Raw genomic sequence first — 21,005 nt, 5'->3', positions numbered from 1 at the left:
AACCCAGAACCCCGGTCCTCACCTCACTCATGGAAGGCGCACAGTCTGCCACTAAGCTGGGCCCCCGGCTAATGTTTCCATTCTTCCCAGAAACCCGGTGTTCCCCACATGTGCGTTATCTGTCGGATGCAGATTTCCCCTCCCCGGGCCCCCTATCTAGCTGAGCATCCCCTGCAGCCCTGGAGGACTCTCCTAGTGCGCCCCAGCTCCTTATCTTAGAAGGGATTCGCTCCCTTGAAGCCACCTCCCCAACCAATCTCCTGGATGAATACTTCCCCCAGGGGGGCAGCAGCAATAGTGTCCAGTCATCAGGCACAGCGCAGGCTGAATCTAGCTCAAGGCAGGCTATGGTGGCATGGGGCATAAGGAAGGGCAAGTCTGTGTGCAGAAGCCCAGACGGGGCCAGAGGGCAGAGCAGGGGAGGCACTTGCCTTGCTAGCGCATATTCTGCATTTTCATTTTCACTTGTTTTGCTTGGGGCTGCTCTGTGCTCTGCACTGGGGGGTTATTCCTGGCAGTGCTGGGGCACGTGGAGCTGGGGATCAAACCCAGGCATCCCAGATAGGAAGCCTGAGCAAGCATTTTTATGAGTTGCCTGTTAGGCCACAAGAAGGAAAAGCATCCCCCGGGCTGTGTTCGTGCGCCACTCCTGGTTGCGCTTGGGGTTTGGCCGCCAGCAAGGCCGGGCCTGCAGCCCACCACTCTGGCTCTGCCGTCACTGCTTAACTCTCACTCAGCAGAACTGAGCCACGGGGCCAGGGATGTGGCAGGGGGCGAGGGGCGCGCGCTTCTGAAGCGCCAGGCCTGGGTGAACTTGGAACCCTCTGAGCACCAGAATGACTCTGGGGGGGTCAGCACCTCAGGGAGAAGCAGCGCCCCACCCTCAGGCTGGGAGACTGTGCCACCCGGTCTGCCTGGCCAAGTGTTGGCAGTAGCGCGCCCAAAAGCCTGGCTGAGGAGGCTCCGCACCAAAACTGAACATAGCCATAGAATTCCGTCTCAGAAAGCGAGAGAAAGCAAGGTAATGATTAAAATACTCGGGAAATGGCTTTCTGATTCTGAATATAATTGACACTGTAAAAATGAAGGTGATAAAAATTCTAAAAACCATGCCACGAACCACAGGGCCGAGCAGGTGAGGCGATTCCCTTACATGCAGTCGGCAGGGCTTTGATCCCCGGCACACACCCGGCCCCAAGCCCATCAGGAGTGAGCTGTGAGCGCAGAGCCAGGAGGAAGCCTGGCGTACTGCCAGGGGTTGGCCCCAACAAAACACAAACAATACAATTTTAAAATGTGGCGGCTGGGTCAGAGAGACAGTGGGGAAGATAAAGCACTTGTCTGGCACCAGCTCTGGTCAAGTTCCCCCAATCACCCCCTGCGGTAATCCCCCAAGCACAGTCATACGTACCCCAAAAACACTACCAGGTGTCACCCCAATCTCACCACTGCCCCCCCCAAAAAATAACTGCCATTTTAAACTCACTAAATTTCATGAGGGACAGTGAGATAGTATATGGGTAATGCTCTTGCCGACCCTGCACCCCACACAGTCCCCTGAGCACTGCCAGAAGTGACCCCTGAGCACAGAACTAGCCAGGAGAGACCCTGAACTCAATGGTTGTGGCCACAGCACAGCCAGGAGAAATCCTGAGCCCTACTGGGTGTGGCAAAAAAAAAAAATCCTAAAAACCCAAAAGGGGGGGAGGAAGAAAAGAATTATTCCTTTTTTTCGGGGCTGGAGCAATAGCACAACGGGTAGGGCGTTTGCCTTGCATGCGGGCAACCCAGGTTCAATTCCCAGCATCCCATATGGTCCCCTGAGTACCACCAGGAGAAATTCCTAAGTGCAGAGCCAGGAGTAACCCCTGTGCATCGCCAGGTGTGGCCCAAAAAGCGAAGAAAAAAAAAAAAGAATAATTCTTTGGACCACACCCAGCTGTGCTCTGGGCTCACACTTCTCGTGGGTCCTGAGTTCGAGAGACCAGACTGGGGACTGAACTGGGCCAGATCCTAAGTGCTCTCCCCACTGTACCATCCCTCTGGGCCTGCAACTGGAAGAATAACTCTAAGAATGAGCCAGACCTGGCACTGAAATCCCGCTCTCTCACTTAAAGGCTGTGTGCCATTAGCATGTTCAATTCCCGAAGTTTCAGTTTTCACAGGACATGAACACAAGAAGCCTCTTAGGAAAAACATTAATAATGAAATAGAGGGTAAAATCGTCTATCAAAGGTTCGCAAACATACCATTTCCAGTGTAAGCATGAGATTTTTACAGCTTGGGGCCCAGAGACAGAGTAAAACACTAAGGCACTCGTCTTGCATGCAACCCACCTGGGCTCGATTTGAGGCACAAGGTCAGCTAAATCCTGGCCACGGTGAACACTGACTGAGCTAAGAGCCAGGGGTAAACCCTGGGCACAGTAGAGTATGGCCTGAAAACCAAAACAACAGGGGCTGGAGTGAACGTACAGCAGGTAGGACGTTTTACCTTATGGTTCCCCAGCAGTGCCGGGAGTAATTCCTGAATGCAGAGCCAGCAGTAACCCCTGAGCACTGCTGAGTATGACCCTCCCCCCAAAAAAAAACACATAGAAAAGCTAAATTTCACTAAATTTGTCATCCAGAATATCTAGAAATACTGGTTTGAGTATGTAAATCCCAAAAACTCAATAATCTAAGCTAATAAAGTACACCGTCTGGAAATGGAGTAGGACTCTTGTTGACAACCGCTCAGATTTCTTCCGTGGCTCAGCAGGTGAGGAATTCATGGAATTCAGGTCTTCAAGGTCTAGTAAGCACTGTGGTTAAACCACTAGGTCAACACCAAATTAGGCAGCAGAGCCCGTTGGTTACCCTGCGACTCGGATCCCTCCCAAGCTTCCTCAGGGCCCTTCCTCTAAATGGAGGAGAGAGGGACGAAATTAGCAATTATTATAAATCAGTTATTAGACATGCAAAGGGAAAGGTCAGTTAGGAATGTGGCTGGATTACAGTTTAAATAAATCTTCTGGATTGCCCACAGATTTTTTTTTTTCCTAATCCACATAATTCCCCTCCTGAAAGGCCTAGATAATCAGACCTTTAGGAGTGAATAGGCTGGTGGTCCCCAGAGTAGCCAGGCCCAGAGGCTGTGGGGGGCGGGGGATGGGGGCTGGGGAGTGGGGGGTAGGCCAGTCCTTCCCAGGGCAGTGCTGGGATTCAAGTCAGGGAGAATTAAGAAAACCCTCCAGAAAATACTCTTCTTTGCTAATTACTCCCACTTGAAGGACCAGCAGACAATAATCTCAGGTAATCTGCTCCAATATTCCAAGAAATAGGAAACACTCACTCACTCTTTGTGAAGAGCCAGGAATACAGGAAGATCAGTCCCAGAATCAGAGGAAAGCGTTTTTTTGAGTTTTCCCTTTTCTTTTATTTTTTTCTTTGGCCTTTTGGGGGGGCCACACTTAACGATGCTCCCCCATACCATCTTGTACAAGCAACCAAGCCCATGCGCGTTGAGGTCAGAGAGGCAGTACAGGGGTAAGGACTTGCCTTGCATATCAGCAACTGGAGTTCACCCCAGCACCCCACCCGGTCCCCGGCCTGGAGCCAGGAGCAGGCCTGAGCAGCACTATCCAAAAATAAACAAAAACTGAAAACCGTGCCTCGAGGCAAAGCATGGCTGAGCTCTCAGTGCGTCCCCAGTCCAAGATTTATGATCTGTTGTGCTTCGCTCTGGCTTGGGGTCACACCCAGTGGTGCTCTGGGTTTACTCCTGGCCAAATGCTCAGGGCTCATTCCAGGCAGTGCTGGGGGGACCATGTGGGGCGCAGGGATCTGCTGGACTCTGTCTCCAGCCCCAGGGTTTGTGAATGTGTTAAAGGGGCGGGCACTATAGCACAGCGGGCAGAGAGTGCTTGTTTTGCAGCGGCTGACTTGGGTTCGATCCCCAGCACGGCATAAGGTCCCCAGAGCCTACCAGGCCTGATTCCCTAAGCACTGAGCCTGGAGTAAGCCCTGAGCACTGCCAAGTGTGGCCCAAAAACAAAAAAAGAGGAGTAGAGGAGGAAGAGGAGACAGAGTAGGGGTGAGGAGAAGTAGGGAGAGGGGAGGAGGAGGTAGAATGTCTAGATAACCTGGAAGCAAGTCAGCGAGGTGACAAAGCCACACTGGCAACACACCTTAACAACACGCAGCAGGGCGGTGAGCAGCCTATGGGGTCCAGGTAAGGCGGCTGGGAAAGCAGTCCGGGCCCCGCAGGAAGGCGTCAGGAACACAGCAGCCGTCTGAGGGGCCTGGAACCCGGGGCCTAGAGCACGGCTGCAGCCTTGGGAGGGGCTGTAGCACTGCAGTGAGAACTGACCGAGGCCCGCAGAAGGGCAACTCGTCCCCCTGGAAAAGCCCAATCCACTTGTTTCTATGAGCTATCCGTGTGAGCCCGTTTCCCAGGAGACCGGCCCCATCTCCACCTGGGGGTTTTCCCCGCTGCAGAAGCTCAAGTTCTCTCCGGGACACGCTTCCTCTCCATGCATTACCTAATAAATGTAGAAAATTTTTTTTAATAAAACTATTTTGGAGGCTGGGAAGATAGTACAGTGGGTAGGGAGTCTGCCTTTCACGCAGTCATCCTGGGCTTGATCCATGGCTTCCCACGATCGAAAGAATCCCAGGAAGGGAGAATCCCTGAGCACAGATCCAGGGGTAAGTCCTGAGCACCTCTGGATGTGGCCCCAAAACAAACCAAAAAGTGGCTAGAGCGATAGTAGAGTGGGTAGGGCATTTGCCTTGTGCAAGGCCAACCTGGGTTTGATCTCCGGCATCCCATTTGGTCCCCTGGGCATCTCCAGGAGTAATTCCTGAGTGCAGAACCCGGAGTAACCCCTGAGCATAGATAGATGTGGCCCAAAGCAAAATAACGGGGTGGGGGGGGGAGCGACTAGCTAAAGAAGAAAATTTGGGTGTTGTTTTTGGCTACCCCTGGAGGTGCTCAGGACTTATTCTAGACTCACACAAAGGAATCATGTGCAGTGTCAGGGAGCAAAAAATGCTCCCATCATGTGCAGTGCTAGGGTTTGAACCTGGGTCAGCCACACGCAAGGCAACAGTTACCCTCTGTGCTATCACTCTGACCCCTAGAAAAAGAAATTCTGAGGCGCTGTCCGATAAAATCCACTGGTGGTAAAAACATTCTCTCCTCTCTGGCAAACCTGGAATTTCCATTCACTGCTCTCACAAGGTAAGCTGAAGATGGGTTCTGCCAAGAATTATGTAATGAGGGTTCTGCTTTCCTCTCTAGATTCTCTAGCACTGATCATCAACTTTCTCCAAGCCTGTCTTTTACTCCAGCGCTTAGATTTGTTCCAGGCAGCATTCCTCGGGATCCAGGAGGTAACACGCGACTGCAGGTGATGTGTGTGACATGGGGAGGGGGCCTTGAGACAGCCGTGCTTCCACTTCTCTGCCCGACCACATTGGGGCTCACCTGGCCGCTCACCTGGCCACCCACCCCAGACAGCCAACTACAAGCGCTGACCAGCTGTCAAACTGCACCTGAAGCCTACTTGCTTGATTGGGAGCAGGGACTGGTCCCCACCACCCCAGTTCCGGGGAGCCTCGGACTCTGGCTGAGGCAAAAAAATTGCTCCTGGTCAGAGGGGGAAAGTCCTTCGAACCCTGCAGGGGTTTTCCACGAACTTCACCATCCCACGAACTTTACCAGACAAGAATTTTGGGAGGAGACAAAATAGTGAAGCAAAAGAGGTTTTTTGTTTGTTTGTTTGTTTGGGGGCCACACCCAGGGGTGCCCAGGGCCCATCCTGGCTCTGGGCTCAGGAATTACTCCTGGCAGTGCTCAGGGATTACTCCTGCCTGGTTCATAAGGGGTGCAGGGGATCGAACTCAGGTTTGTCACATGCAAGGCAAGTGCCCTACCTGCTTACTATCTCTTTGGCCCGAAATGGCCCTTTAAGAAGGTCACTCTAGAGCACTTGCCTCCCTGGACAGGTTCTAGAAATTATACATGATTTTTTTTTTTAACTTACAGCCTTTGTAAACATGTCTCCTTCTACAAAGGAAATTCACCGCATATAAATTCCCTGAGTTGAAGATTGGAATTCTCATTTCCATTTGTAACAGAGAACCGACCTGAAGGTCGTGCAATTATCCACTTATTCCAGTTCGGACATATTCCTCCCGTGACAGTGTCTTTAAATAAGTCCAGGGCTTGGGAACGGCAGTATGGGGGTGTGACTACAAAGGGTTAACATGAAGGAACTCCTTGGGGTGCCAGAATTGTTCTGTAGAATGTAAGAGGGGGAGGCACTTATAAGTCTGGGCATTTGTTTAAACTCTCGAGGGAGCACAGGCCTTGCAGGTGGGCGCCTCCAGCTACAGCCAGGAGGCACCCTGAGCACCCTGCCAGGGGCACCCTGAGCACCCTGCCAGGAGCAATTGAGCACAGTCTGTGGCCCCCAAACCAAAATAAACAAAACAAACAAAAATATCTACAGAGCAGAGGGGAATGGCACAGGGAAGAGAACACTACAAAAATGGCAGAGACTTGCAAGTGGCCGGCCAGGAGGAAGGGGGTTGCTGAAGGCTTGTGCAAGGTTTCACGTGACACCCTATCAGCACAGAAACAGAAGCCACGGTGCCAAAGGTGTAAAAAGTGGGAGGGAAACAGTGGTCAGGTGGTTTGGCGGAGGGAAGTGGACGCTGTTGAAGGGATTAGTGTTGGAACATTGTATGCCTGAAACGGAATCATGGATAACTTTGTAATCCACAATGACTAAAAAAAAGAAGACAGAAACATGGGGGTGGGGTGTAGCAATATAGTACAGCAGGTAGGGCACTTGCTTTGCATGCAGCCAACCTAGGATCAACCCCGTGTATTTTATTTTATTCGGTGGCCACAGGGGCAATTCCTGAGCACCTCCAGGTCTAGAGCCAGACCTAAAAAATATTAAACTGAAAAAAAAAAAGGGCTCTAACTTTGGAATAGTACAGCGACGGGGCACTTGCCTGCATGTGGCTGACCCTGGTTGGATTCCCGGCATGCCATGCTGTCCTCCGAGCCCGCCAGAGCCAGGAGGAAGCCCTGAGCACCTCCGGGTGTGGGTCAAAAGTCAAAGACAAATAAGGTCAGAACTTGGCAAGCTCTCAGAATGGGCAAGATGTTCTTTTTTTTAAAAAAAAAAAAAAAAGCATAGGGCCAGACACACACACACACACACACACACACACACACACACACACACAAAGGTAAATTTAGGTTTACAGCATGCCAATTTTTAATTCAGTAGTGCTCTCTTCTTAGCGATGTTTTATTCAACTCTCCGGGTCTTATGGGTTTTACAGGACGCCAGACGCCAGACACCTGAGCCCTAGCACCCCTGACTATTCCCAGGGGTCACTCCAGAGCAGAGCCAGGAACAGCCCCTGAGCCCTGCCAGGTACAGTCCAAATGCAAAACACAACTTTCTCCTAAGGCCAGAGAGGCAGTACAGGGGGCTGGGTGTTTGCCATACACACGGCTGAACCCAGTTCCGTCTACACCTGACACCACATATGGGCCTCCAAGCCTTGCAGGAATGACCCCTAAGCCCTGAGCACCGATGGGTGTGGCCAAACCGCCCCGCCCCCACCTCCATCCCAACAAAATCCCTTTAAGTCATAGAAAAATGTAAGTCTACTGGCTCCAGGAGAGGCCTAAATTAGAGGTATGCCATCCACAGTATCAGGGCAAGTGCTGGTTATCACCCTCAACACACCCACCCGTGCGGTGCTCAGGTTACACTGCCAGGAGAGAGGAATATAAAAGCGACCGAGGAGGAAGACACGGGGGACAGCGCAAAAGGAGGCCCCCCAGCTTGGAGGCGCTCCGCACGGGTGTGAACACAGGCCAACCAGGAGAGACCGGAAACATCCTGCAGGACCCACGAAGGCAGGAATAAAAACATTATCTATAATAATACCTTGTAGACTCGCTTTTTAATCTAATCTTCTATAATGAAAGCTGTGTTATGTGGCAACGATGTTTTTGAGGACCGGAGGGAAATTTCTGGAGCCCAGCCGCTGGAAACCGCTGCGCTGAAAGGTCAGGCTGGAGCCTCGGCTGGGAGCTGCACCAGGAAGGCTGGAAGGGAGCAACGCTCTCGCCCACACGTGCTCGGCAAGCCGTGGGTCGCGGCCCATATGCAGCCGCACAGCTTCCTCAAATTTTGTTTTAAAATAAACATCCTGATGATTTATTATGAGCAGGGAAACGTTTGATTGACATACCAGCTTTAAACACCTAGACGGCCGGGGTCCCTCAGCTGCAGTGCCCGCAGACCTACAGGGGCACAGGGGTCCCTCTCTCAGTGGACACCCACGAGCGACGGTGTGGTGCTCACTTGGGTAGCTACAGTGCTCACACACGGGCCTGGTGGGGTCCCCGTGTCCTGGCGGCGGCACTCACCAGCCTCTCTGCGGGCAGCCAGCAATGGCGTGTGGCAGAAAAGATCACCGCCAGCAGGGCTGCCAGGGTGGTGCCAAGCCCACATACCCCCAGATTGTTTGGTTGTTTTGGGGTTTTTTGGGAAGGGGTGATTAAAATAAAAACATCAGCCCTTCATGAAAATTCCAAGTGCGACATATAGGACTTGGTATGCTAAACTGTATCAAACTACCACATCTGAGAACCAATCCCCTAATTAAATGCCTCCGAAGAACAAAACAAGGGCTGGGGAAGTGACTCCCCGCCCAGGGTCTCCGCCAGGCACTACTGCGTGGAGCCCAAAAACCAAAAAGAGAAAACAGGCTTGAAAGCTGAGTTGCTTCTTTACCAAATTATTAAGAGTCCAGCAGACAATGAACAAAATCGATTCCCAGGGGCTAGAGCCCATCAGTGAAGACACAGGAGAAAGGAGACTTAACAGTAACTCTAGGCCGCCTGGTGCCTTTCTCAATCGCACAAATCTGGAACCAAGAGAAGGGTGAAATGTGTTCAGAACACGTTATACTTGGAACCAGAAGATTGTGTAACTAATTTCATTCACACATCCATTCATACAACATGAGTTAAATGTTCCAGACACTGTTCTGGTTACTGGCAACACCCCAGGAAAAACAGACAAGGTCCCTGCATATATAGTATCAGAGCTCATAGTAAGAAAGCTTAAATTGTGTTGGAGGAAGAAAAGCCAAATAAACCGAGTAAGCAAGAGAATTAACTGGTAATGCAAGAGTTTGGATTTGCTTCTTTGTGTAATATGAAACCGCTGGGACAAGAAAGGAAAGATCACTCTGCTGTTTGCTTGGGGAGGAAAGGTTAGGGGTGACACCTGGTGCTGGGAGCTACTCCTCAATCCTTGCTCAGGGGGTCACCTCGGGGGTCACTGCTAATGATATTGGAAATCCATAGTGGCACTAGGAACTGGACTGGGGTCAGCTGTGTGCAAGACAAAGCGTCTAGCCTCTGTACTATACAAATATTGCTCGAAAATGAACCCGGAGGGAGATCAACAAGCCGAGTGCAAGCTCTAAGTCTCAGGTTCGATCCCCAGCACCACAAGGTCCCCTGAGCACCGCTGAGTATGACCCCTGAGCACCAAGTCGAGAGTAGCCTTTCAGTACCGCCATGCGTGGCCCAAAAGCAAACTAGGTAAGGACGAGACAAGAAAATGAACTCGAAGCAATCAAGATGAGAGCAAGAAGACTAGTAAAGCTACTTCCTAAGTACTGGGTGGTGACAACAAAAAAGTCACGAGCCAAAGCCGGAGCTGGGGGGGGGGCAGAGAACTTGACTGGCATGTGTTGAGGTCCTGGGTCCTATTTCCAGCACCATGAAACACACGGACACACACACAGGTCAAAGAGCCAAGAAGATCATTCGACTGGTGCTTCACGTGACTAACACATGTGGGCCATGAGGTCCATCCCAGCACCCACTGCACCACAGCGTTTGGCCCTACTGAGACACACACACACACACACACAAACACACATGCGCGCGCACGCGCACGCACACACAGACACACACACAGAGCCAGGGGTTAGGCACTTGCCTTACATGCAGCTGACCCTGGTTCAATCCCCCACAATGCATATGGTCAGGGCCAGGAGTAAACCCCCAGCAGCGCCACGCCAAAGATCCCATATAAATTCCTGAGCTGATGTTCATGCTTCGCAGCTGGACCCCTGGAGTCTCCTTGTGATTCCAGCACAGAAAGGTCCGCCAAGTACCACGGAGAGCCATCAGAACACACAGCTGGAAGAAGCCAGAGCACTGGCCTGAAACTGAGATGGTGCGGGGGAGATGGGGTGGGGGGGACGGGGGTCCGAGAGGCACAGGTATGAAACAGAGGCGCAGGGAAGGAACAGGCTAAGGAATGAAAACCAAGGGCTCTCCAGTTCGAACGAGTTAAGTTTCTGATGCCTACTGACAAAGAAAGTGAAGCGATCATGAAGCGGGCGGGCCGAAGACATCTGAAGTTCAGGACGGAAGATAAAAATCTGAGCATCAGCCTCACATTGATAGCGTTTCAAACAGAGGCCAGGATGAGATCACCGGAGCTCGGGGAGGAAAGCGGAACCGCGCGCCAGGCTTGGGAGCCCTAAAGCATTCGGGTGTTTTGAAGTAAGAGATGAAAAAGTCAACAATAGAGTCAGGAGAAGAAAAAGCACATACGTGGAGTATCCTGTGCCCCACATATAACTCAAAAGGCAAAGCACATGCTGCAAATGAGGAAAACCTGGTTTCATTTCCCGGTACCAGCGTACCGGCAGGAGTGACCCCTAGCAGAGTTGAAATAACCCTCCAAGCACCCCTAGGAATTGCCCAAAACAGCAACAACAACAACACAGGATCCTGGGAGACTCTTTTATACCACAGCTCCTCCAACATGCACTCAAATTTTCTAAGTAAAAAAAAAAAAAACCAAAAAACTGTGAGGGAGCCAGAGAGATAGAACAGCAAGTAGGAGCTTGCCTTCCACACCACTGACCTGGGTTTGACCCCCACATCCTGAAAGGCTCCCCAAGCACCACCAGGAGTGATTCCTGAGCGCAGGGCCAGGAATAACCCCTGAGCACCACCAGGTATACCAAAATCCTTCCCCACCTCACCCCCTAAAAAAAATTGTGGGACCAGAGCAATAGTCCAGCCCGTAGAGCGTTTGTCTTGCAAACATACCTTGGTTCCAGCCCCAGGATTCCAAATGGTTCATTGAGCCCTGTCAGGAGTGATGCCTGAGATCAGGGTCAGGAGTAAGCCCTCAGCACCGCCGGGTGTGACCCCAAATACAATACCCAACCAAAGAACTGAAGGGAAGGGATATGATGGAGCTCAGTGGTAGAGTTATAGTTCCCACGTTAGCCCAGGATTTGATCCCTGCACCAAAACACAAAACAAAAAGAAAAAAGAAAATCCCAGGAAGAATGGATAACATCCCCAAGACCCCAGATATTTGGGACTCCGGTGCAGGCCTAAAACCAAGATGTAACCCCAGGCCCTAGCCCTTCACCATAGCCAGCAATGAACCTCACTGCTGGACTCAGAGGGCTGATGGTACACAGCAAGGGAGACCACAATTAGTCGACAAGGAAGAACCTAATTTAGTTTACAAGCGCTATTTCCTACGGGACGAGGGCGAGAGCTGGAAGGGAGGAGAGCGGGCTTTGCACGCGGGACTCTCTGCTTCCATCCTCGGCATTGCCCGGTCCCCAAGACCAAGCAGAACCAGGGGCAGTCCCTCAACACTGCCAAGTGCAGCCCTCTAAAAAACAAAACAGGGGCTGGAGAGATAGCACAGCGGGTAGGGCGTTTGCCTTGCACGCGGCCGACCCGGGTTCAAATCCCAGCATCCCATATAGTCCCCTGAGCACGGCCAGGGGTAATTCCTGAGTGCAGAGCCAGGAGTAACCCCTGTGCATTGCCAGGTGTGACCCAAAAAGCAAAAAAAATAAAAATAAATAAATAAATAAAAAACAAAACAGGGGTGGCAGAGACGGCAGAGCAAGTTATGCACTGGCCTTCCAAGCACAGACCTGGGTTCTATCCCTCACACCACATCCAGCGGCCCAGGAATGACCCTGAAGCACAGGGCCAAGAGTAAGCACTGGCTGTGGCCAGGCTGTTGCCCCGTGTGAAGAAAGAAAGAAAGAAAGAAAGAAAGAAAGAAAGAAAGAAAGAAAGAAAGAAAGAAAGAAAGAAAGAAAGAAAGAAAGAAAGAAAGAAAGAAAGAAAGAAAGAAAAGAAAGAAAGAAAATAAGAACCAGAGAAATAATTCAAAAGGTCAAAGCTCATGCTTTCCACGCAGGAGGTCCTGTCCAGGCCTCACACCACACCCACAGCACCACCAGGAATGACCCTGGAGCACGGAGCTAGGATAAGGCCCTGGGTGCGGGCCAAAGGCAAAAAAAATAAATAAAATAAAAATCGTATACATTGCGCTCCCATTCACAAATCAAGCTGAATCAAATGCCTTATTAGATGATTCTAAGGAAAGCTGGAAATAGGGCATGTGCCATGCATGTGAACAACCCGCCAGGGATCCCAGGCATTCCTTAGTACCTTCAGGAGTAACTCCTGAGGACAGAGTCAGGAGTAAGCCCAGAGCATCACCAGGTGTGCTCCCAAAACCACTAACAGTAACAATAAAACAGAAGATCAGCACAATCAGAGTGCAAATCAGAGGATACAAAACAAAGTGTGTGTTTGTTAGTTTCTTATCACTTTTGTCTTAGTGAATACAATTCCAGACCTCAAAGTTCAGATGTTTCACTTTGTTACACGTCTATCTTTGGGAAACTAGGTTAAGATCTTTATCCTGATCGCCAGGCCTATGCTACATGAACCAGGGCGTCATCAGTTCTGCTTTTACCATGAAAATCTCCCCGTGTCGCAGAAAAAAAATCCCCCAGTGATTAATGACCTGCTGAGGATCCTGAGTCGCTGGAGATGGTGATTTTATTAGGAATCATATTTCCAAACATTCATTCGGGGCTTCAAAATAAGTACTCATCTAATTTAATGACGATGACTTCACCAGACAGAACCCTGCCCACAATGATGTTTACAGAAGCACTTGTCACTCCCTTCGGATGGAGCAATGCAGAAAAAGGAGTGTTTCCCTAGGCTTGGGACGTTCATACTCTGTAGCAAGTGACAGCGTTTAAGTGTCACTTAAGATCGCTGACACACTCAGGCACTTTCCAGTGGCAGTCCCACTAGCATCTTCCCTGCCGAGCCGGCCCTGCATCCACTCGCTGCTATTCCCAACCCGAGTCACTAGCCGCTCCGGTACCCACGACAGGTAGATGGATCCACGGCAGCCCGAGCGAGATAGCAACGAGCGGAGCCTCGGAAGGAAAACGACAACGACCGAGGGCTCCTAGCTGGGGCCGCGGTTTACGATAACCGGCTCCGGCGTTAAGTAACACCCGTGGAAGTTACTGCAACAGCAGCGGCGTTCGGATAGAAACGCGTCCCCAGACGCACCGCCGCAGCCAAGCTCACAGGGGGATGATGCTGCACCAGCAGCGCCGCTGCCCGAGCCCGTTCCCGGGCGCTGGCGCCGGGTCCCGCGCCGCCACCCGCGTCCCAGCCGCGCCGCGATGCGGGTAGCGACGCCGCTTCAGTGCCACGGACAAACCGGTCCCGCTGGCCCGAGGCCCCCGGGGGCCGGACAGTTGGCAGAGCCGGGGTTTGAAACCCACCGGCCCGCGGCGACAAGCAGGGCCCCCGCCCCTACGTTACACACTTCTGCGCCCAAATCAAAAGGGGAAAAGGCACCTGGGGGTCGCCCGGCTGCGAGGGGCGCGGGGCGCGAGGACGCCCCTTGCGAAGGGCCACCGCGCCGGCGGCCCGGGACCCCCGCAGGCCGGGGTCCGCCGCTCACCTTCGCGAGCCCCCGGGAGGGCCGCGGGCCGCGGGGCGCCCCCGCCCGGTGGCGGCCGGGCGGCGCCAGCGGCGGCAGGAAGCGCAGCGCCGGGGCCCCGCGACCGGCCGCCCGGCTGCGGCGGACCCGAACGCGCCGCCCGCCCGAACGCGCCCGGGCGCCCGCGCCGGGCCCCGCGCCGCCGCGCTCACCTGCCCGAGCAGCTGCGGCGCTCCCATCGCCGCCTCTCGCCGTCCGTCACCTCCCGCCGGCTCGGCGCGGCGCTCCAGCAGCCCGCCGCCCACTGCCAGGGCCCGCGCCGCCGCCGCCGCCGCCGCCGCACCGACCCACGGAGCACGCGCGCGCCAACGCCGTGCCCGCGCCCGCGCGTCTGTCTGTCTGTGTGTATGTGTGTGTATGTGTGTGTGTGTGTATGTGTGTGTGCGCGCGCGCGCGCCGCCCCGGCTCCGGCCCCGCCCCGCCGTCCCGGCCACGCCCCCCCGGGCGCCGCTCGGGCCAATCGGCGAGCCGCGAAGGCTGCGGCACGGACCTGCCGGCCGGGCGGCGCCGCCGGAGGGGCCGCCCCGCCGCGCACTCGCCCGGGCAGGGTGCCGCCGAGAGGCGGGTCGGAAGCCTGGAGGTTTCGGGAGGAGAACGCAGGCTCGGGAATCCCCAGGCCGGGCGTCCCCGGGAGCGCTGCACCACCTGACCCGGCCCTTGCAGCCTCCCCCGCTCCGGGATTCGCTTCTGTTCTCGGCTCTCTAACCCGCCTGGTCTCCGCAGTTGAGTTCGGCGGCTTTGAACTGGCACGTCGGTTCCTGGCGGCGCCGCGCTTGGCTTTGACTCCTGTCCTTCTTTGTCACTGCAGATCTGTAGGTGGCGGCTGGATCGGGTTCCCCCACATCCCTCCTGCCTGTTGACGTTCATAAAAGTAAAAGTTCAGGTGAACGGAGCGATAGTACAGCAGCTAAGGCGCTTGCCTTGCACGACCGGACCTGGAGGTTCGACCCCCAGCATCCCCATAGGGTCCCCCCAAGCACCGCTTTAGGTTACCCCTGGCTTTGCCCGGTGTGGCCCAGAAAACAGCAAAAAGGAAATGTTCAGCCGTCCAAGCCCAAGACGCTCTTTTCTGTGCATTCATTCTCATTTCCTTTTTTTCCCCCCTTCTTTGCCATAGCTGCTTAGTTTGTGAGCAGAACCTTGCCGTTGACCCAAGCCCTTGTGTTGTCCCATTATCTGCTTTTATCTTTGACCTCAACCAGAGAACGACGTTTTGCAACCAGCGCACTTGAATGTCACCTACAGGAGACCAAAATTTGATGTTATTGTAAGGCTGCTATATTGTAAAGTTATTGTAACTTATTGCTACTTCCAGAGCTCGGGTCAATACTGGAGTCTCCTGGAATAAATAGTATCTAAATAGTATCTGATATAAAGCAAAGGTGGCAGGGGCCCGAGAGGTAGGGCGTTTGCCTCACACGTGGCTGACCTGGATTTGGTCCCCAGCACCAGCAGGAGTGTAGAGTCAAGGGTGGTGATAAATAAATAAATAAATAAATAAATAAATAAAGCGAAGGTGGTAAACAAGTCTCTGATAAAGGACAGTTTTGGTTAATGATTCAAATTTAACAGACTCTCTAAAACTAAAATCTACCACACTAAAAAGTAAATTCCAGAGGCAGGTAGGTTGAGGGGCCGGACCCTGGTGGAGTGTATGATGTTGGAACATTGTATGCATTAAACCCTATCATTAACAGCATTATAAATAACTGCCTAAAATAAAAATAAATATATAACACAATTCCATACAAGAAAAATTTAAATAGATTTAGGGGCTGAAGTGACAGCACAGCGGGTAGGGCATTTGCCTTGCACACAGCCAACCCGGGTTCGATTCCCAGCATCCCATATGGTCCCCCAGCACCGCCAGGAGTAATTCCTGAGTGCATGAGCCAGGAGTAACCCCTGTGCATCGCTGGGTGTGACCCAAAAAGAAAAAAAAATTATAGATTTCAGAGCAATTAAAGATAGAAGAATATATACAACCAGGCCAGAGTGATAGTACAGCAGGTAGAGCGTTTGCCTTGCATGTGGCCAACTGGGGCTGAATTCCCAGCATTCCATATATCCCCGGTCACTGCCAGGAGTGATTCTCGAGTACCGAGCCAGGAGTAACCACGCTGAGAAATGCTGGGTGTGACCCAAAAAGCAAAAATAAATTAATTAATTTAATTAAATTTATTGGAGGGGGAAGCCACACTAAATGGTGCTCAGAGGTTTTTTTTTTTTGCTCTGTGCTCGGAAGTGACCCCTGGCAGGCCTAGGGGAACCCTCTGGAGCTGGGGATTCTGCATGCAAAGCAAATGCCTTACTTCCTACTCTCTGAAGCCTCGAGAGGTTTTTGTTGTTGTTGTTGTTGTTTAAATTAATATAACTTTAGTGAAGGGGAAACTTTAAGGAAGACAAGAAGCTCAGATATGTTAAGGAAAAACTAAAAACATTTGTCTACATAAATATTTTTGAAATTTTTGCATGACATCACAATTAATTTGAATAAAACAAAAGATAGAACTATAAAAAACCAAAACAAAACAAAACATATGGCAAACACATTGTAGCTCCAACATGAAAGAGTTTCTATAAATGGATGTTTTGTTTTGTTTTGTTTTAGGGGCCACACCCAGCAGTAGTCAGGGGTTACTCCTGCCTGCACTCAGGGATCATTCCTGGCAGTGCTCAAAGGACCATGTGGGATGCTGGATCGAACCCAGGTTGGCCGCATGCAGAGCAAGGACCTTCCTGGCTATACTATTTCCCTGGTCCCTATAAACGGGTTTTTACAATATGCACAAAGTAGGCCATTAATGGAACAGAAAAACCAAACTGCCCACTTAAAAGATGCTTATTTCACTAAGAGCCATGAAAAAGTAAATTAAAACAATAATCCATTGTTCAATCCCAGTAGATAGGCAAACATTAAAAAGAGCTATCAGGTGCCAGAGACAGTACAAGGGTTAGGGCACTTGTGTGGACTGACACCAGTTCAAGGTTCAATTCCTGGCACCGCATATGGTCACTTGAGCACTGCCAGAAGTGACCCTGAGAACCGGGCCAGGAATAAGCCATCAACACAACTGGAGATGACCCCAAAACTTAAACATTAAAAAGAAGAAAAAAAGGAGCAATCAATATTTATGTTGAAAACAAGCCATGGACATCTCTGATGGGAGTGTAAATCAGTTGCCAAAAACTTTCCAGGAATAATCTGGGGCTATCTATTAAAATATAAAATATGTGGAGGACCTGAGAGGAAGTACAACGATTACAACGCTTGTCCTGCATACCAGGTTCGATCCCCAGTACCACCATTTACCTCCTGTGCACCCCACCAGGAGTGCAGAGCCAGGACTAAGCACTGGGCACAGAGCGTATGTCTATATCATAGACCAAGAGTTGAAGAGATGCTTCAATAGATGGTCCAACCATCCAGAGATGGTTCTACATGTTTTGCATGTGGGAAGCCTGGGTCCACTCTCCAGCACCTCAACCCTTCTGAGGGTAGCTCCCGAGCACTGCTGAGTGTGATCGAAAAGTCAAATAGTACTAATCATCATAATGATAAGATACAGGGACTGGGGATGTATCTCAACTATAGAGCACGGGCCTACCTTGTATGAAGTTCTAGATACGATCCTCAGCATCATAAAAATTAATTGCACTGCACTGCAGTGTTGTCCCAAATCATTCACCAATTTGCACAAGCGGGCACCAATAACATCTCCATTGTGAGACTTGTTGTTACTGTTTTGGGGAATATCAAATACACCATGAGGAGCTTGCCAGGCTCTGCCATGCGGGTGGGATACTCTCGGTAGCTTGCTGGGCTTTCCGAGAGGGACGGAGGAATCGAACCCAGGTCGACCGCATGCAAGGCAAACACCCCACCCACAGTGCTGTCACTCCAGTTCATAAGAATTAATTAATTAGCAAAATAAAGTAACAAATATACATGTACCTGGGGCTGGGATGTAGCTCAGAGGGGATGATTTGCGTCCATATGTGAAGCCACAGGCTCATTTCCAGTTCTACCATCAATCAATTCAAACACATATGTACGCGTAGATCAATAATGCATCTATTGATCAAAAGCTACCTTAAACTTGCCCTATCCGGAAACCATAGAGAGCTGGGGCTGGAACAAAAGTTTTGCATGCCAGAACCCCAAGTTTGATCCCTGGCACTGCCTGGTCCCCTGACCAGGAGTGACTCACTGGTTGTGCCCCCCCCCAAAAAAAAGAAAGAAACTAAAGAAAGTGTGGGGCTGGTGCCATAGCACAGCGGGTAGGGTGTTTGCCTTGCATGAGGCCGACCTGGGTTCGATTCCCAGCATCCCATAGGGTCCCCTGAGCACCGCCAGGGGTGATTCCTGAGTGCAGAGCCAGGAGTAACCCCTGTGCATCGCCAGGTGTGACCCAAAAAAGCAAAAAAAAAAAAAAAAAAAAAGCAAGGGAGTGGGCAAAAATAAAAAGATCTCTACAGAAGCAAAGATGAGGCTCAGCACGAATGCACTTGACTTGCACGTTTGAAGTCCTGGGTTTGATTCCCAGAAACATGAGAGAGAGAGAAAGAGAGGGAGGGAGAGACTTTTATATATAATTCAGTTTAGAATATGAAATCGCGACTATCCCGGGTGGGCCTAAATCCAAAGGCTAATGTTCTTAAGAGAGCAAGAGAGGGGAGATTTGAGATGCACAGAGATGAAGGCAGGTTAAAGAGAAAGCTAAAAGGCTGGAGAGATGGCAAAGGAGTGAAGGTTCTTGCCTTCCACGCAGCCAATCCTGCTCCACCCCCAGTACCACATGTTCCCAGTACCCCCCAGCACAGAGTCAGGAGTAGCCCCAGAGCACCTCTACATGTGGCTCAAAACACTCCCCAAAGGGGGAGGAAGCCAGTCCAGAAAGACTGGGCTTGACGCCCTGTACCACATGGCTCCCCTCATTCCCGTCACCACCAATACAGAACAGGAAGTAGGACTCCCCTAAACACTGGCTGGCGGCCAAAAAAAGACAGAGGAGGGGAAGAGAAATAGTACAGCAGGGAGGGTGCTTGCCTTGCACGCAGCCCACCCGGGTTTGATCCCTGGCATCCCGTATGGTCCTCTGAACACCAACAGGAGTGACGTCTGACAGCAGAGCCAGAACTAAGCCATGGGCACCACCGGATATGGCCCAAAAAACAAAAAAAAAACAAACAAACAAAAAAACAGAGAGAGAGAGAGAGAGAGAGAGAGAGAGAGAGAGAGAGAAGTGATGCATTTACAAGCCATAAAATGATAAGTGCCAAGGACTGCCTCCAGCTACCGGAAGTTAAGAAGGGAACAGCAAACAGATTCTCCTCAGGAGCTTCTAGAAAGACCCCATCCTTGCTTCCGAGCCCCACCAGGAATGATCTGAGGGCAGAGCCAGGAATAAGCCCTGAGCACAGGTGGGTGTGGCCAAAACAAACAAACAAAAACACACTCAGTGGTGCTCAGGGCTACTCCTGGCACAGTGCTCCAGGAAGCATGTGACAGCCATACGACCTGCATGCAGAGCACACATTCCAGTGAATTGACTTCATCTCTCTAGCCCCACGCTTTTAATTTTTGTTTCTTTGGTAATTTGTTACAAGATTCATAGGCAGGGCTGGGGATGTGACTCACTGATTAAGTACATGCCTTACCTGCAGGGGACCAGGGTTCAATCCCCAACACAGCAAAAGAAATATCATCACAGGAAACAATACCAATGTTTACCATAGTACTGTTTGTAGTACAAAGCAGACTGGGAAGAAACTGGTTGTCCATAGATGAAATCCTGTGACTCACCTGTCCAACCTCCATGGAGTATGATGTGATGAAAAGGAGTTAGACTTCTTCGGATTGACTCAGAGAGCCATGAATGATATGTTGCTAAAACAGAAACTACACATTACCAACTGATGTAACAGTGTTAGAATCCTGGGACTATGTTGCTAACTATTTTCCTACATACTCATGTGAGCATAAAGAAAAGTGTGGAAGAGTTTGTTCAAGACTCATCACAGGGGCTGGAGTGATAGCACAGCAGATAGGGCATTTGCCTTGCACGCAGCTGACCCGGGTTCGATTCCCAGCATCCCATATGGTCCCCTGAGCACCGCCAGGAGTAATTCCTGAATGCAGAGCCAGGAGTAACCCCTGTGCATTGCTGGGTGTGACCCAAAAAAGCAAGACTCATCACACTGGGGACCAGAGCATTAGTACAGCAACTAGGGCGTTTGCCTTGCATGCAGCTGACCAGATTTGACCCCTGGCATCCCATATGGTCCCCTGAGCACTGCCAGGAGTAATTTCTGAATGCACAGCCAGGAATAATGCCTGAACATCACTGAGTGTGGCCCAACACCCCCATCCCAAGAGAAAAAGAATTATCACATTTGATACTCCAAAGGATGAAGGATTGAATCCAGGTCCTCATACACACAGGCATGTACTAGATCATGGAGTTACAGCCCAGTCCGATAATGAATGCAGTTTTCACTGTGTTGAGGACCACACCAAGTGGTGCTCAGGACTATGCCTGGCTCAGTCCTCTGCAGTCATTCCCAGGAGAGCTTGGGAGACCATGAGGCTCCAGAAATCAAACACGAGAAGCACATGCTCCAGTCCTTTGAGCTACCGCCTTACCCAAAGTACGCAACTTAAAAAATGGTAATAATTTGGATGCTAAAAGGAGGTAAAATGATATGCATGACACTCTAATCAGTAACAGTATAGTAAACCACAGTGTTAAAGGCCAAAAAAAAAAATGGTGCCTGTCACAAAGGCAGGCTCGGGGAGGGAAACTGGGGACAATGGTGGGGGGATTGGTGTTAGAATATTGTATGCCTGAAACACCATTACGAATAACTTTGTAATTCCCAGTGACTCAATAATAAAAATATTCAAAATCTGGGAACTGAGAGATAGCACAGCAGATAAGGGCACTAGTCATGCATGTGTCAAACCCAGAGCAACACGATTTGATGCCCAGTTCCAAATATGGTCCCCTGAACACCACCAAGAGTGATCCCTGAGCACAGAGCCAGGAGTAAGCCCTGAGCACTATCAAGCATGGCCCCAAAACAAAACAAACAACAA

General features: G+C 51.1%; 1 protein-coding gene across 1 annotated transcript in view; it reads right to left on the bottom strand.

The window, feature by feature from the left end:
- Positions 1-14,231, bottom strand: part of PIK3CB (phosphatidylinositol-4,5-bisphosphate 3-kinase catalytic subunit beta) — a 93,457-nt gene extending 79,226 nt beyond the window's left edge. The window contains exon 1 of the mRNA XM_055127861.1: positions 14,059-14,231. The gene's annotated coding sequence lies outside the window, so the exon portion shown is untranslated. The remainder of the gene's footprint in view (positions 1-14,058) is intronic.
- Between the last annotated feature and the right edge of the window lie 6,774 nt (positions 14,232-21,005).

The sequence above is a fragment of the Sorex araneus genome, chromosome 2, assembly GCF_027595985.1.
Source record: "Sorex araneus isolate mSorAra2 chromosome 2, mSorAra2.pri, whole genome shotgun sequence".
Classification (NCBI taxonomy): domain Eukaryota; kingdom Metazoa; phylum Chordata; class Mammalia; order Eulipotyphla; family Soricidae; genus Sorex; species Sorex araneus.
This window is presented reverse-complemented; position numbering and strand designations above follow the sequence as displayed.